The sequence below is a fragment of the Protopterus annectens genome, chromosome 12.part0, assembly GCF_019279795.1.
Source record: "Protopterus annectens isolate FY-2018-M chromosome 12.part0, PAN1.0, whole genome shotgun sequence".
NCBI classification, from domain to species: Eukaryota; Metazoa; Chordata; order Ceratodontiformes; family Protopteridae; genus Protopterus; species Protopterus annectens.
Genome location: NC_056746.1, coordinates 455,133,293 through 455,148,471, shown reverse-complemented (window position 1 = coordinate 455,148,471; position 15,179 = coordinate 455,133,293). Strand labels below are relative to the sequence as shown.

At 34.7% G+C, this 15,179-nt stretch overlaps 1 protein-coding gene across 1 annotated transcript in view; it reads left to right on the top strand.

The window, feature by feature from the left end:
- The window catches only part of IQCE (IQ motif containing E), a 2,620,731-nt gene that overhangs the window by 1,278,117 nt on the left and 1,327,435 nt on the right, over positions 1-15,179 (top strand). The gene's annotated exons all lie outside the window — the stretch shown is intronic.

Genomic DNA, 15,179 nt, shown 5'->3' with positions numbered 1-15,179 from the left:
TCAAGGGCATTCAGAGGCATTTACAATCAATAAGTAACTTGAGTAATAGGTAAAGTCTAATGGCAAAAGGCTTGAAAGAAAAGAAGAAACAACCACGTAGATGTTCAGATTAGCTGATAAAACTGCAGAAATAAGAGGTTGAAATAAAGGAAAGGCTGGCTAAATATGAGATTTCTCAAGAAGAACTGTTTCAGAAATAGTAGAGTTAGATGACAAAGCACACATAGAAAACCTGAGATGTTCAGCTATACCAAAGAAACTGGAAGAAATACGTTGTTATGATTTAACAAAAATACAACTGGAATGGTATTGCACATCATAATTTGTTGTTTGAAAGGGCACACTGGATTTATGCTTCACATTTGGCCATGGGAAAGAACCCAAAACCTATAGTAGTAAAGATACAGTCATACCAGCAGAAAGAGCTTCTCCTGACAACATTGTCACAGAAGGAAAAAGTATTAACAGTTCGGGACACAAGAGTGTTAGTCGAAAATGATTGTTCACTACACACTAGGCAGAAAAGAAATGAGTTTATCCCTGTAATCAGAGAATTTTGAGAGGCAAGTGTGAGATTCAGGTGCTATATCCAGCTGTTTTTAAAGTATTCCTCCTGGAGCATCAAATACATTTTTGGATGCAGAACAGACTAAGGAAGAAATAAAAAAAGTTTACTGATCCAAAAGTGAGCTGGAGGTACCTCTACTTCTCATTCCTCTGAAAATAGCAAGGCTCATAGACAGAACTTGCCATTAAAACCTTTTCCATTGTTCCAAAACAGGAAAAAAAAAACATAGGAGCTGCCTGGAAAATTAGGAGTACCTTGGACTTGAACCAAAGGCCAGTGATGGCTGAATAAGATAGTGAGGAAGAAAACAAGTAATAATGTGAAAGTAAGAAATGCATGGAAGAATTGTCAAGTGTAATTTCTGTTAGACGTATTTTGGATATGATAACTGTATTTTTCCAAGAAGTGGTTAAAAAGACTGGTAGTTTGTGAACTGTGTTAAATGGTTGGAGGACTATAAAGTATAAGTCCCACTTTGCTATTAATGTTTAGAAGGATAATGAAGGGACTGGAGATCTTACTGTGAGTTAAAAATGTTCTTTTTTTCTTAATAATATTATAAAAAAAAAATTTTTTGAAGTAAACTGCATATTCATAGGTTCAAAGGTTTGTACTAGGCTTATAGCCCTAGAGCACTTACAAGCCAAGCCCATAAAATTGCCCTGGCTTAGTGCTGCCCAACGTTAGTTCCCTGTGCCTCTACTGACTAGAGCCACTGGAGTTATCTCCAGGGTGAACTTTCTATTTCCCATCCATCATACAATAGCTCTATACAATATGCAAAGGTATTTTATATGTGGGGTGAGTAGAGTCTTATCAGTGACTTCTGTTTATGCTAGAGATACTAAAGTAAAAAAAAAAAAATTTTTTTCTTGATAGCACAGTGCAGTTTTCTGATCTTGGACTCCTGGGCTTGGGGGAGGACATAGAAGTGTCTAGATCATACGTAAGTATTAAATTATGGCATTTTCCCCTGGTGTTATACAAGTGGAGATGAAGCCTAATGTTCCTGGTTTATGCTGCAGACAAGGGGGGAAAGTTTTCTTTTTTTCTTTTTCTGAACAAGAAAATAAAAAGTATGTAACATGATAGATGTTTAACATACGATCGCTGTTGCACTAACCTAAAATGTATGTGTTATAGCCTGCCAAGGATACAATCACAAGCCACCTTTCAAAGTTTCAGAGCACCTTCCACATAACCATTGTCAGACTTGAGGAGAGCCCCATAAAAGTAGTGGTTAGAGTATCAAAAGCTTCAGACCTTTCTTGTCACCTGAGTACACTTCCTCTATGAACACCATAGAACTGAAGGTTGGACAATGATCCTTCAAAATTGGTGAAATAAGTGCCCTTCTACCACTATATTTTCTGAGAAAAAAACACGCTGTTTCTGTTTTATATTATGAAATGTTATTCTAATGGACTGTCATTTTTTTTTACATTTTTTGTGGAATTGTTATGTAAAGGGCAGGATATTGTGTTTTTGAAAATTTCTCTGGAGTCTTTGGCTATCAGGCTGGCACACTCAGATGATGGGCAACTCTGTTGTAGCCAAACCAGGTTACTTGAACCACTCATTTTCATCTCTCGACTCCGGTAGTTTAGCTCTTAAAAAATCCATAAAGATCAATAGTTAAACCCATCATATGCAGCTGTAGTGTGTTTTGACCAGGCAAGATAGAACCACTCTTGTCAGTCACGAGTGAAGGAACAGATGAAGACTTGCCACACAGCTTGGCTAAGATGCCTAATTCCCAGGTTAGTGTCCCTCACATGGGTTGGTCTTTTTCCAGGGGGTCTCCTAGGAAAGTAAACAAAAGTTAAAAATCTCACTTCTGCTTCTTTAACTGTCGACATGCAAGATTTGCTTGGCTTTGCTAAGGGATTGCATTCTGCCTTTAATACTTTAAATCCTGTGTCTTCACCTTTATCAGATAGAAAAAGAAAAATATTTCCCTCACTTTCTGACACTGATTCCTGGTCAAAAGAGAATGGACTAGAAGAGGAGTGTTTTTATTTATTCAGGGAATTCCCCTGAAGCTGAATAGAGAATTATCCTTTTCTTGCACTATAGCTAAAATGAAAGATTTATTTCAGATGGAACAGAGTGAAAATCCTATTTCCCTGCAAAAATATTATATATATTGTTGCAAATGGATTTCCTTGGCTTGCAACTGTTCCTCCTGTTTTATCAGCTTTTGAGGACATTTTCTTACCAACTTACAGTATGCTTGACAGTCAGTCCCCCCACCCATAAAAAGTCTTATAGGTTATATAAAGTAATTCAGACACACAAAAAAATCTGTTTTCTAATTCCAAATAATGTCCTGCAGTTATTTCCTTATCAAAGCTGTCTGCTGCTAAATATATTGTGAATGCTAATCATATTCCCTCTGTCAAGGATGGAAAAGCTTTTGATACATTTGGGAAGAAAGTTTATTCTTCTCCTTTAACCTTCAGAATTCTGAACTGCCTGTCTCATGTTAAAATTTTGACTGGCTTCTTTTTAGAACACTAGAAAGTTATGTTTTAGCTTTCAACTGCTCCAGTGATTTAGAGGGATAATTCCCCATCTATGGCTCAGCCAATCCTGGTTCGACTAAAGCTTGGGAGCCTGATATAGCAACAGGGGGATGGGTGTGCCCATCCTGGAGGACAGCATTTGCTGGTTATACTCCCAACTGGGTGGTGTGGTCCAAAGAGGGGAGTTGCCCTCGGATAGAACCAATGAGTATTGGGAAGGGTGGGGAAAGAGAAAAGTGGGTGGGTAGGGCATATTAAAAAATGGACAGAAGCACAGATGTCAGAAACCACCAGGACAACCAGCCCCAGCAACACTGGGGGATTGGAGTGGAATGTTGCTGGTAGACCTAGCATGTGTACATGGAGCACTATGGGCTTAATCAGTATAAAAGTGGTCAGAGGGCACCCATTTTGATAAGTAACTGTTGACTTTCTATCTTCTGATGTTAAAACATCATTGTATACCCTAATTATGCCTGCTTCTCAAACAACCACTCTTTAAAGTGCTATTATGTGTTTACTGATGCTGTATCCAGAGCTAATGTTTGTTATGAAATGAGTATTTTCTCAAAATTTACCAGACAATTTTAAAGCTGAGATTTTGAATTCTGCTCTTGACAAAGATGTTCTGTTTGGTCCTTAAAATGTTTGTTGAACGAAGAACATTGATTCGATGGGTCTTAGTAGATTATAGAAGTAGTGCATTTAGAACACAGACATAGGGTTTTATTCAAGGATCTTTTTGGTGCCAAAGAAAGAGGGAGTTTACAGGCCAGTCCTATACCTCTCCCCTCTCAATCTTTGTGTCATGGTCCCACATGTTATCCCTCCAAATCTTTGTATCACTCATACTCCCTTCACTTCCATGGTAATTTTAGACATAAAAGATTTTTTTTTTATCATCAAATATCTATTTGCAAAAGTTTTCTGTATTTGGTTTGCATTATCAGTTATCTGTTTTACTCTTCGGTTTATCTAATGAACCATGGGCATTTACAAATTGTCTGTCTCCAGTATTTGCTTATTGCAGACTTCAAGGCATTTACATATTTGACAATTGTCTTATATTTGCACATTCTTTTTCCTGTTGTCAATATTTCCTGACATGGGTCACGAAACTCCTGTTTAGTATGGTGTTTCAAGTAAACTTACAAAAAACATCTGTCTTCCCTACCCATAGAATGTTTTTTTTCTAGGATGGCTATTAGATCCTTCTCTAAGAAGGCCACTTCTTCTGGATGAAGTAGAATTGTATAAAGAAATATTCCTGAGCTTTTCCAACCAATCTCTGACATCTGACAGGGAATTTTTCAGGATTTTGGGTTTCATGGCCTCTATGATTGTCATAATTCCCTTGCCCAGACTTCACATGAGAAGTTTTGAGTGGTGTCTCTAGTCAGTGTGGTCTCGACATGAACACCCTTGTCTTTTCTGAGTCCAGAGCTGGGTGTTGTTAAAAGGGAGATACTGTCATGGACGGACACGTTTTCTCTAAACCCAGGTGTCCTCTTCTCCCTTTTACCTCCCTTTCATTCTATCACAAACAATGCCCCAGGCTTTGTTTGGGGGTATGTGTGTATAGAAATAAGGTGAAAGTATAAGGTTTGTGGAGCAAACAGAACAGGCAAAAGCACATAAATATCAAGGAAGTGTTGGCAGTAATAAGCTTTAAATCATCTGGGATTTCCAGGACCTATGCAAGTTATCACAGAAAACACCACAATGATGTAAGGAGGAAAAATGGTGGCTGACCTATGCTCACTGTGTCAGCATGCCTCCAACAAATCCAGCAGGGACACTGTAGTTAAATTAGCTTAGAACATGACCATTTGAGACCCAAAATACTTGAGAAGTTTAACTTCCATGTCCTCTAACCAGAATTCTTCAAAACACACAGTGACTTGCATGCGAGGAGTGGATGACTTACCTGATCACTTTCTGGAGCTTCAGTTCTGTAAGGAAGGAAATAACCTGCATTACCAAAAAGCAATACATGTTTGGAAATGAAGCGGAAAACATGGACACAAAAACTTCTAAATCCAAATTTTCAGTGGTAACTACACCTGAAAAAGAAAATATTTCTGAATGGCCGAGAACTACTAGACAACTGGAAGGTCAAAAAGGTCAATAAGTCAAGAATGGATTATCTCCCTGGTTTGGATGACTTCAAAATGGCATTTCAACCACTGAAAATGGCAATGTAACCATTCTTGGACCAACTACAGACTTTTGGCAACACAATAAATCAAATAGCGAACAGGTTACAAAAAAAAAAAAAAAAAGCAGAAGCTAAAACATTAGAAAATGAAATTAAGATTAACTAGCTACAAGAATTTCTCAATCCACCATTAGACCCATTAAGGAAATTCAACAAAAAATCCTACACCTGGAAGCCAGAAGCAGACAAAACAATATTTTGATATCAAGGATACCTGAAAAGTATGCACAATCAAAACTAATAGAAGTTCTACACCAAATCATTGGGTGCCTTTTAGAAAACCAGGCAGAGTCCAATCAGATTGTCATTGAGAGAGCACATTGAGCAGTCTGAGCAGCACAAACCAAGGACAAATTTACATCAGGCTACTAAACTGTCAGGATGCTTTTAAAAATTTAGCAGCTGCAAGAAAGAATAATATGGAATGGAAATAAAATTACTTTTGCTCAAGATTTGCCCTACCAAATTAAACAGGATCGCAAGAAACTGTCACCATTCCGTGCATTCCTGATTTTGAAAAGAATTGCATTTCAAATGAGATACCTCTCCCCTTAGTATTCCAAGATAAAGGAGTTAAATATGCAGTTGAATCACCTAAAGAAGCAAAACAAGCCTTCATTAACACTTTCAGTTCTACCTACGTGTGAAGATTGATTACCAAGTTAAACTGTGAAGATCTAACATTAGGTTTCAGGACGCATACTATAGAAGGTGAAAGCCATAATTTACTAAATCATTTAAAAATATATGGTAAGTACAGGGAATAAATGTAAGTTGTCTTGTACCTGAGTGACTGGTTCTCTGGTTTGGTGTCCCTCCTGGCTGAGTGACTGCTTGGGCACTGTTTTTGCTGGACGAGGATTACCAAGTACACTTCCTGTTTTTCCTTATAAGGAAATTTCTGTCCAAATGCTAGCATCCATCGCAGCTATAACCTATATGAATGAAAACATTAAAGTTGATTTTTTTTCTTATACCCAAAGTGGTTGTATTATTTAAATTATGCATTTTCTGATTTTTTTTCTAATGTAAATAAGACCATTATACAAGAAGCAGATTGCTATGCTAAAAAATAATTTAATTATATTTACAGTTGATTTGTTAGACTAAATATAGTTACTGAAGCATGTTTTTACAGTGTTCTTATATATTATAAGTTTACCCTACACAACGGGACTATGTAACAAGTTATGCGGAGTTATGGGGAAGCTATGCTATTTTCAACCTGTTTAAAAATTATTTTTACATTAAATAACATTGTTAAAATGTTAAGACATAGAGAATACAACTGGAAGCAAGGTTTTATGCTGTTTACATGTACGGTTTTCTTTGCGTTGTTAGTTTACTCTCTTCCTAGCATTATTGGGGTGTGGTTAGGCACAGGATTTTTGCAGGAAGAATTATGTGCTATATGATAATCCTTTTACATTTATTCTATTAAAATTGGTGCATATGGTGTGAGGAAACAGTGATTTAACATTCTATTATATATTTTTGTTAGGAATGTCAATATGGATAATGGGCTCATGGAATATTAAAGGTATTCAAACAAAAAGAAAATAAATTTTAGCTTAGCATTTAAATCAAAGGATGAAATGATATTTGTGCAGGAGCCCCATATGATGTCCAGTCACTGGATTCAAGACATGGGGAAAAGTGGATTAAAACAATAATTCAATCAGGTAATTGGTCAAATAGTACAGGAGTTGCAATTGTTATCAAACAATCTGTAAAAAATACTATTTTACAACCTGGTTCTGATATTGAGGGGAGATGGTGCTATCTAGTTCTTATGAAGACATTTTTTTTATGTTTTGATAAACCATACTTTTGAGCTTATATGCACCTTGTTTATCATGTCACTCTATAAAATATTAAGCCTCTTTCCTAATTGTTATTATTTTATAGGGGGGAAGATGTTATGCAGTGAATGTTCCTATGATGGACAGGACAAGCAGGAACAAGACCTATAATTTTTAAGCTTCAATTGCGATTTGAGACCTAAAAATAGATTTTAACTTATTTGACCTCCTTAACTTTCAAAAGAGAAGTAGGTTATCAGTGAAAATCTACTTTCTACTCCCATTTCTATAAAAGCTGGGCTAGGTTGGACTTTTTCCCTGATATCAGAAATACTTCTAAGATCTAGCCTTGACTTCCACATGAAACCAAGGTTTTTCTCTGATCACTCTAGAATTACAATATCAGTTGGGCCAATACATGCAGTAGTAAAAAGGTGATTATAATTGGACCTCAAATCCTACTTTACTTCAAAAGGAAGATAGTATTAAAGTTAATGAGGTACTTAATGAATTTCTGTGTAGTTCCTTGAACTCTCAAATAAATCTTGACATACAGTGAGCCACCATCACAGCCGAGATCAGGGGTATACTTATTAATAAGCCATCATACAATAGTTCAAAGGAAAATACATTAAAAGAAAAAATCTGTAGATTTGAGGAGGAACTCTATCTAAGCTATAACCCAAATACAGCAAAAGATGTAAACGATCTTCAAAAATAACTTTTTTTATTATATACTAAGTAATTATCATTTAATGAAATGAAAATGTTAGCTGGCTATTCTGAACGGACAAAGGTTCCATCCAAACTTTTAGCAAGAATGCTAAACATTAATAAAGTCTCTCCTTTAACTCATTACATCCGAGTGATGCCTCCAGGCGCATCTGCAGTTAACTCCTACTGTTGCCTCTAGGCGTCAAATATTGTTTGTTCATATTTGCCTCAATAATTCCAAAACCATGCTATGTAAAGGTTTTAAAGAAATTCACTGTAAAGCTCCCACAGTGGCAAACTCAACTGCATTAATATTTTACCGCTATCTAGTTCAGGTAAATGGGTATTAACTGTTTTTATAATATTAATTTATATAGATATAAGTTTCACATTTTTCTAAATATCTCAACAGCCAATTAATGCAGACAGAACTTCTTAGCCTCATATGAAAGCTCTCAGTGAGATCAATAAAATGTTCCTGACAGTATGTGTGTAACTCGAGTGGTTGCTGAGATATTGTAGTTGTTTACAAATATTACAAATGTAATAGTTGCTGTGTTTACTGGGACTTATAAAATTCAGTTGAAGTCCTAGAATCTAAAGAATACTACCACTTAGCTTGTGGTGAAGGGTTTGCCATTTATGTTTCTTTCATAACCCCTGTGGTTTCAGAGATATGAACATTTGTTTGAAATGTAAAGACATAATTTGATTCTATCAAAAGGCTTAGGCTCTACCCGTTGGAAGTTACAGTGCAAACTTCCTCAGCTCCATTGGAATGAATGAGTTAAAAACCAAAATAATGCACCAAGGCAAAGCTTATCATACTAATGTCAAACTTATTCAAATCTTTGAACAAATATACTCTATGATGTTTGGAAAACAGAAATTGCTATTCACATCGCAGTAAAGAGACCAACTTTTAAATCAGTTAGATTTTCCAAAACTTAACTAATGTCCACAGGATCTCCTTATAATGCCATCTACCCAACATGAAATCCTACACATAATTACTAATCTCAAAGTGGGTAAATCCCCTGGACCCAGTGGTTACAATGCAGACTTCTGTAAAACTTTTAATCAAAAAAACTCTAAAATTTTATTGTACTGTTTAATTATGTAAAAAACTTATATCACAATAATTCTAAAACAATCCTTATTCCCAAAGCGAACTCTGATACAAAAAAAACACTAAACTACAGACCAATTTTTCTTATTAACATAGATATTAAAATCTTTGCCTCACTATTGGCTAACAGATTGAAACCTTTATTACCAAATGCAATTTCACTTAACCAGTCTGGTTTTCTTCAGGGCAGACAAACCTGTGACCACACAATAACCTAGGCTACACTTATCTTACTTTCTAAACAATATGCGACATATCTTTACAAACGAACAAACTGATGACACAATGTAAGCGAAAAGCCATCAACCGGTATATATTGAAAATTTATTATAACAAAACGTACTTCGATCACACAAAATTAAGAAACAAAAATAACCAGATATATGTAAGTGCTTTCATTTAAAAAGTTTTAAACTTCATCAGACAATCCGTTACACCACATCACGTCCTTTTATAACTTTTCATTGCTTCAAAAAGAAATCACATGACTCTTAAAACACACGCATGTCTAATACTACTATTTAAACAGTTTGAAAAATTCATTATCTTTACCCCATATTTATGTAATACAATGACATTTTTTATGTGAATTATCTAAATTTATATTAAATGGATAGCATATATATATATATATAAACCAGAACTATATATATATTATATTCTATTATTAAATATTAAATAAAATTAATCTTATAATAAATATATATAATGAATATACACCTCAATAACACTATTCTTAAAAAAATTTTTTTACTATTTAATTATTATCTATTATTATATGGAATGGTATCAGCCTTTCTAGAATCCATAAAATTTAAATATTAAAATAATAAAACATTAAAATAATATATAAAAAAAATATATATTACTTTAAAATTTCTTGATAATAAATAATTTATATTCATAAAAAAAGAATCAATTAATATCTACAAAATCAAATTACACCATTTAATCTTTAATTTTCTTTCTGTTTAATGCCATTAATTTTAATATTGGCACTGTTGTAGTTCTTTCATTTATTCCTGGCCATGTATCAGCTTGTAATTTAATTTGCCATTGTAATTCTTTTTGTTCAAGAATTAAACCCCAAGGGCTTATATCTTCCATTTCAACATGATCTATAACTGTAAAATAAAATTAATGATTACTATATTCATTAATATGTTTAGCTAGAGCATTATTTACTTTATTTTTTGTAATAGAATATTCATGTTCATAAATCCTTTGAGATAAAACTGTCTCTGTTTTTCCTATATATTGTATTCCATATAATAATAGATAATAATGCTAAAAAATTTTTTTAAGAATAGTGTTATTGAGGTATATATTAATTATATATATTTATTATATTTATAAAGATTAATTTTATTTAATAATATAATATAATATATATATATAGTTCTGGTGTATATATATATATATATATATATATATATATATATACTATCCATTTTATATAAATTTAGATAATTCACATAAAAAAAGGCATTGTATTACATAAATATGGGGTAAAGATAATGAATTTTTCAAACTGTTTAAATAGTAGTATTAGGCATGCGTGTGTTTTAAGAGTCATGTGATTTCTTTTTGAAGCAATGAAAAGTTATAAAAGGAAGTGATGTGGTGTAATAGATTGTCTGATGAAGTTTAAAACTTTTTAAATGAAAGCGCTTACGTATATCTGGTTATTTTTGTTTCTTAATTTTGTGTGGTCGAAGTACGTTTTGTTATAATAAATTTTCAATATATACCGGTTGGTGGCTTTTCGATTACATTGTTTCTAAACAATATAACAACTCAAATTTTATACTCATACTCAGTGCTTGCAAGGCCTTTGATAGAATTACCTTAGACTTTCTTTTCTCAATTATGCTGTACTTCGGCTTACTGCAAGTTTTTATTAATTTCATAAACATTCTTTATGCAAATGCCCACACAGCATTACATATAAATAAAATGATTTCCTCTCCAATAAAAAATCATTAATGGAACAAGGCAGGGTTGTCTATTATCACCATGCTTAAAAATATCAGTTGTATCTATCAAATACTAAGATACTATTATCTATTCAAACTGTTGGACTAATTTAAATTCATCAATTCTAAATAATCAAAAAACCCAGTCAATTCAGCTATTCCTTAAAACTACTTCTGTTTAAAAAAACTTATACAGACCCAGTTAATGAGAGTAAATAATGCATGTTTAACCCCAGATAAACTCAATAAATATTACTGCACATCCTCACCAAATTGTTCATACTGTAAATTCCAAAGAGCTGATATTTTGCATATCTTTTGGCACTGTAAAAGCTCATAGAAATTATAGTGTTTATTAAAAGTCAGGCTAGAAAAAATGGACTATGAGAAGACTACTGTGTCTTGGAAATTGGTATTTTACATAGTCCTCCCTTTGGTTTAACAAAGCAAAAAATACATGTTGTAATTACCTTTTTTCACTGATTAAATTCTACGTTTCACAGAACTGGCTTGATAGATCAAACATGTCATTGGGATTGTTTTAAACAGGTTTCAGTTAAGAACAGAACAACTTAGAAGTTAATAATTAATAACCAAAGTAAGCACTCCTACTATTTACAGTTTTGGAACATGCTCCTTGACCATATGCTACAATAAACTCAAGGATCTACAGATAACCATAAATTAATTAAGACAGAAATGAAATCACATCACAGGTCTTAGTTTTAAGTTACGTATTACATTTATGTGCATTATATTTATTATATAAAAATCATATAAGGACATTTAGCACCTTTTGTGCATAGTTCCTATGTTATCTTCTATAATATGTTAAAATTTTATCTGTGTGTATTAATACTCACCACATGGTTGACAAAGTCTTTAATTGTAATATAAAATTTCAAAAATTAAAGTTCTAATAAAGGTATTGTGAAAAAAAAACACCACAGTGATGTGGTATGTAAGGAAAAGGTGAGTACCAGATCTAAACCCTTCTGCCAATTTGCCAAGATTACCTGTAATGTAGCAATTCAGCATAATTTGATTCTTCAGACATCATACATTTCGTAAAATGCAAAACATTACAGCAGACAAGCTGAGCAGGACCCGGACAGACCCTCATGAATGGAAACTATACCCAAGGGTCTTCCTGGAATTGATCCAACTGTCATGGAACATCTCAAATAAGACTGTTTGCCTCCTTTCAAAACAAACATTTAAAAAAATTCCACTCCAGGATTCCATGCAAACAGGCCAAGAACACAAATACTTCCTCATTCCCATTGACGGAAATGTTCCTTTATACTTTTTCACCCCTTCCACTGATATCCAAATTTCTTCTAAAGATCTAAAAGGACTTCCCAACGATAGTAGTGATGATTCTGTTTTGACACAAACAACAGTGGTTCTCTCTCCTTTTGAAAATGGCCAGGGGCAATTACCACAGCTTCCATACAGGGTGGATTTACTCATATGATACAGGGGTTGTTTGATACATCCCAACCTGAAAACATTTCAGTTGACTGCCTGGATGATGATTTCAATATCCATTAGCAATCCTTTTTTCTGAGGATGTGCAGTAGGTGCTGAAGGAGACTAAAAAACCTACGCTAGGAAATAAAATATGTGCAGATGCCATGGTAAGAAACAGGACACTTTTATTATCCTCTGGCCTTTTGTACTGTTCTTTCAAGATTCATCTTACAGATATCCCTGGCTGTCTGCCCTTAGATTCCCTCTTTCTTTCTGTCCTCAATTCAAGTAGATTTTGAAAGGGGTCTTACCTATCTGTCTGATTAGAAAACAGGTGGATACTAGCTGGGGTCTTAATTTTGATTTTGAAAAGCTATCATTTCTTCTATTAGAACCAACTCATCAGGATGATTTGATGTTTTTGACTTGGAAAACTGTATATCTCATTGCTATGACATCTGCAAGAATAGTATCTGAGTTGCATGGTCTTATGGTGATTCACCTTTACCTCATTTTCCACAAGGACAGAGTTTATTTGAGAACAAATCCTTCTTTTATGCCTAAAGTGATTTCAGAGTTTACCTTGAACAAATGCATTAACATTGTATATTCTTTTCAGAACTCCATAACAAGAGAAAGAATCTTGCATGTTAAGGATGTCCACAGGCAGCTCAGAATCTACTTCAGTGGAACAAAATCCTTCGAAGGCCAATCAGCTATTTGTTTCCTTAGAAGGTAAGAAAAAAGGACAACCATTGTGACAGTAGACTGTTTTTAGATGGTTGTCTCAAACTGTTTCTTTCTGCTATTCTCATTATATCAGTTCACGTTCAGGCAGGGTGACAGCTCACTCTACCAGAGTTTTGGCTTCTTCTGGAGTTTTTTGGAAAGAGGTGGACACTAGAATTATTCCAGATGCAGCAACTTGGTGATCTCTAGTTACTTTCACAAAGCATTACAAACTGGATTCCTTTCCCAGGTCCAGAACAAGCTTCATTAGCACCCTTCTCCAGGGACTCCTGGATTCTTAAATTCCTTCCACCTCCCTATGTAATCCTAAACTTTGGTATTATACCCATACAGCTTAGGTTACTACAGCAGTGATCTTATATTGGTCATAGTACAGTTGTGTAAGTGGACTTAGCATAACAGTAGATTTTCTAATAGATCACTGTTGCAGCAGCCTTCCCTTTCCTCCAACCCCCTTGTTCCGTTTAAGGTTAGGGTTCTAACCTTCCTTCTTGAGGCAAGAAAGCTCTAATTTTTTTTTGGTGCCCTAACACTTTTTATTCAGCTGACCTCAAACTCCACAATGGTTAGGGTGAGGGAAAGGTACAATGAAGCTTTGAAAGATGGCCAGTGATCATATCCTTGGCAGGATATAACCCAGACAGCTTAGGCTACTACAACAGCAATCTATTAGAACATCTAATATTATGTTAAGTGTACATACACAACTGTACTTTTTCCAGCTTTTGAGAACTGCTTCATGCATTTGTAAAACTATTGCATTGTTTTTTTCTCCACCAGCAAAATCTTTGTAGTTGTAGCTATCTGTCATTCCAGGGTCTGTAGATGGCCCACCTTTGTGCAGAGGGATGATTGTTGCTGTTTTCCACTCATGAGGCACAAAGCCTGTTTGGAGGTTAGTTAGATACCAATTCCAAAGGCCCTGATAGGTCATGTTTCATGTTATTTAGAAGGCATCCTGGGATATTATCTGGTTAGAAACATATACTTAAAAAACTGTTACATAAAATATGTGAAAGTAATAGCTTCTTATTAAAATGACTACCTTATCACTTATATCATGGAATGCTGTTGACATTGTAGGTATTGAAAAAAGCAAGAAGTATGGAAATATATTAGAAAGTGTATGGTGCAAATAGCAATAGTGCAGGAGAGATGCACTTGGATAGAAATGAGCATGCAAATTTGGCAATGAAAGGATTTCAGAATGGATATTCAGCAGAGTATCAGGGTCAAAGGAAAAGGGGGGTTGTTGGTTGTGACAAGGGCTCCGATAGTTATAGAAGAGGAGACAAAAGCTAATATTAATAGATTTGTGACAATGATGCGTTACTGGTAGAGAAGGAAGATTATGTTGTTGTCTTTCAGCTTTTCCCAGTTAGGGGTCACCACAGCGGAACTCCGGTCCGCTAATGATTGGCAGTAGATTTTCATGAACGCCGAGGTGCCAGCTCGATGTTCAACATTCAACGAAGGCACGCCCATTTACGCATGTCTTTCGAACGCCAACCCAACCACGGGGAGGACATGTAGGCTTCACAGAGAAGGCACTCCCCGCATTCCAGCCGAGAATCGAACGGGAGAACCTCTTGCTGTGAGGCAACAATGCTACTGCTACACCACCGCAGATCCAGAGAAGGAAGATTATATTCCACCTAAATCTCCTATTAAGGAACTTAAGAGAATTATGAGAGAGGTAATTAGCTTTCAGCAGGGAATATTATTCATGGGTGGGGACTGGAACCTGATCTGCAATAGTGAGGATACTAAAAAAGAAAATTAAAACAAAATATGGTAGTCTGAAGAAATACACATTTGGAATGGAAGATGTGAATTTACTAGCAGGAAGCCATGGATTTAAGGTTTGGCTAATGGAAATGATTCAAGAGTTATTAGAGAAGATGCAGATTTCTCCAGAAGGGGTAGCTAGAAAGTGGGATAAAATGACAAAGAAATTTAAAAACACAGCAGAAATAAAAGAGACAGACTTATGGGGGAGGGGTAATAGGAATTATTTAGAGGGG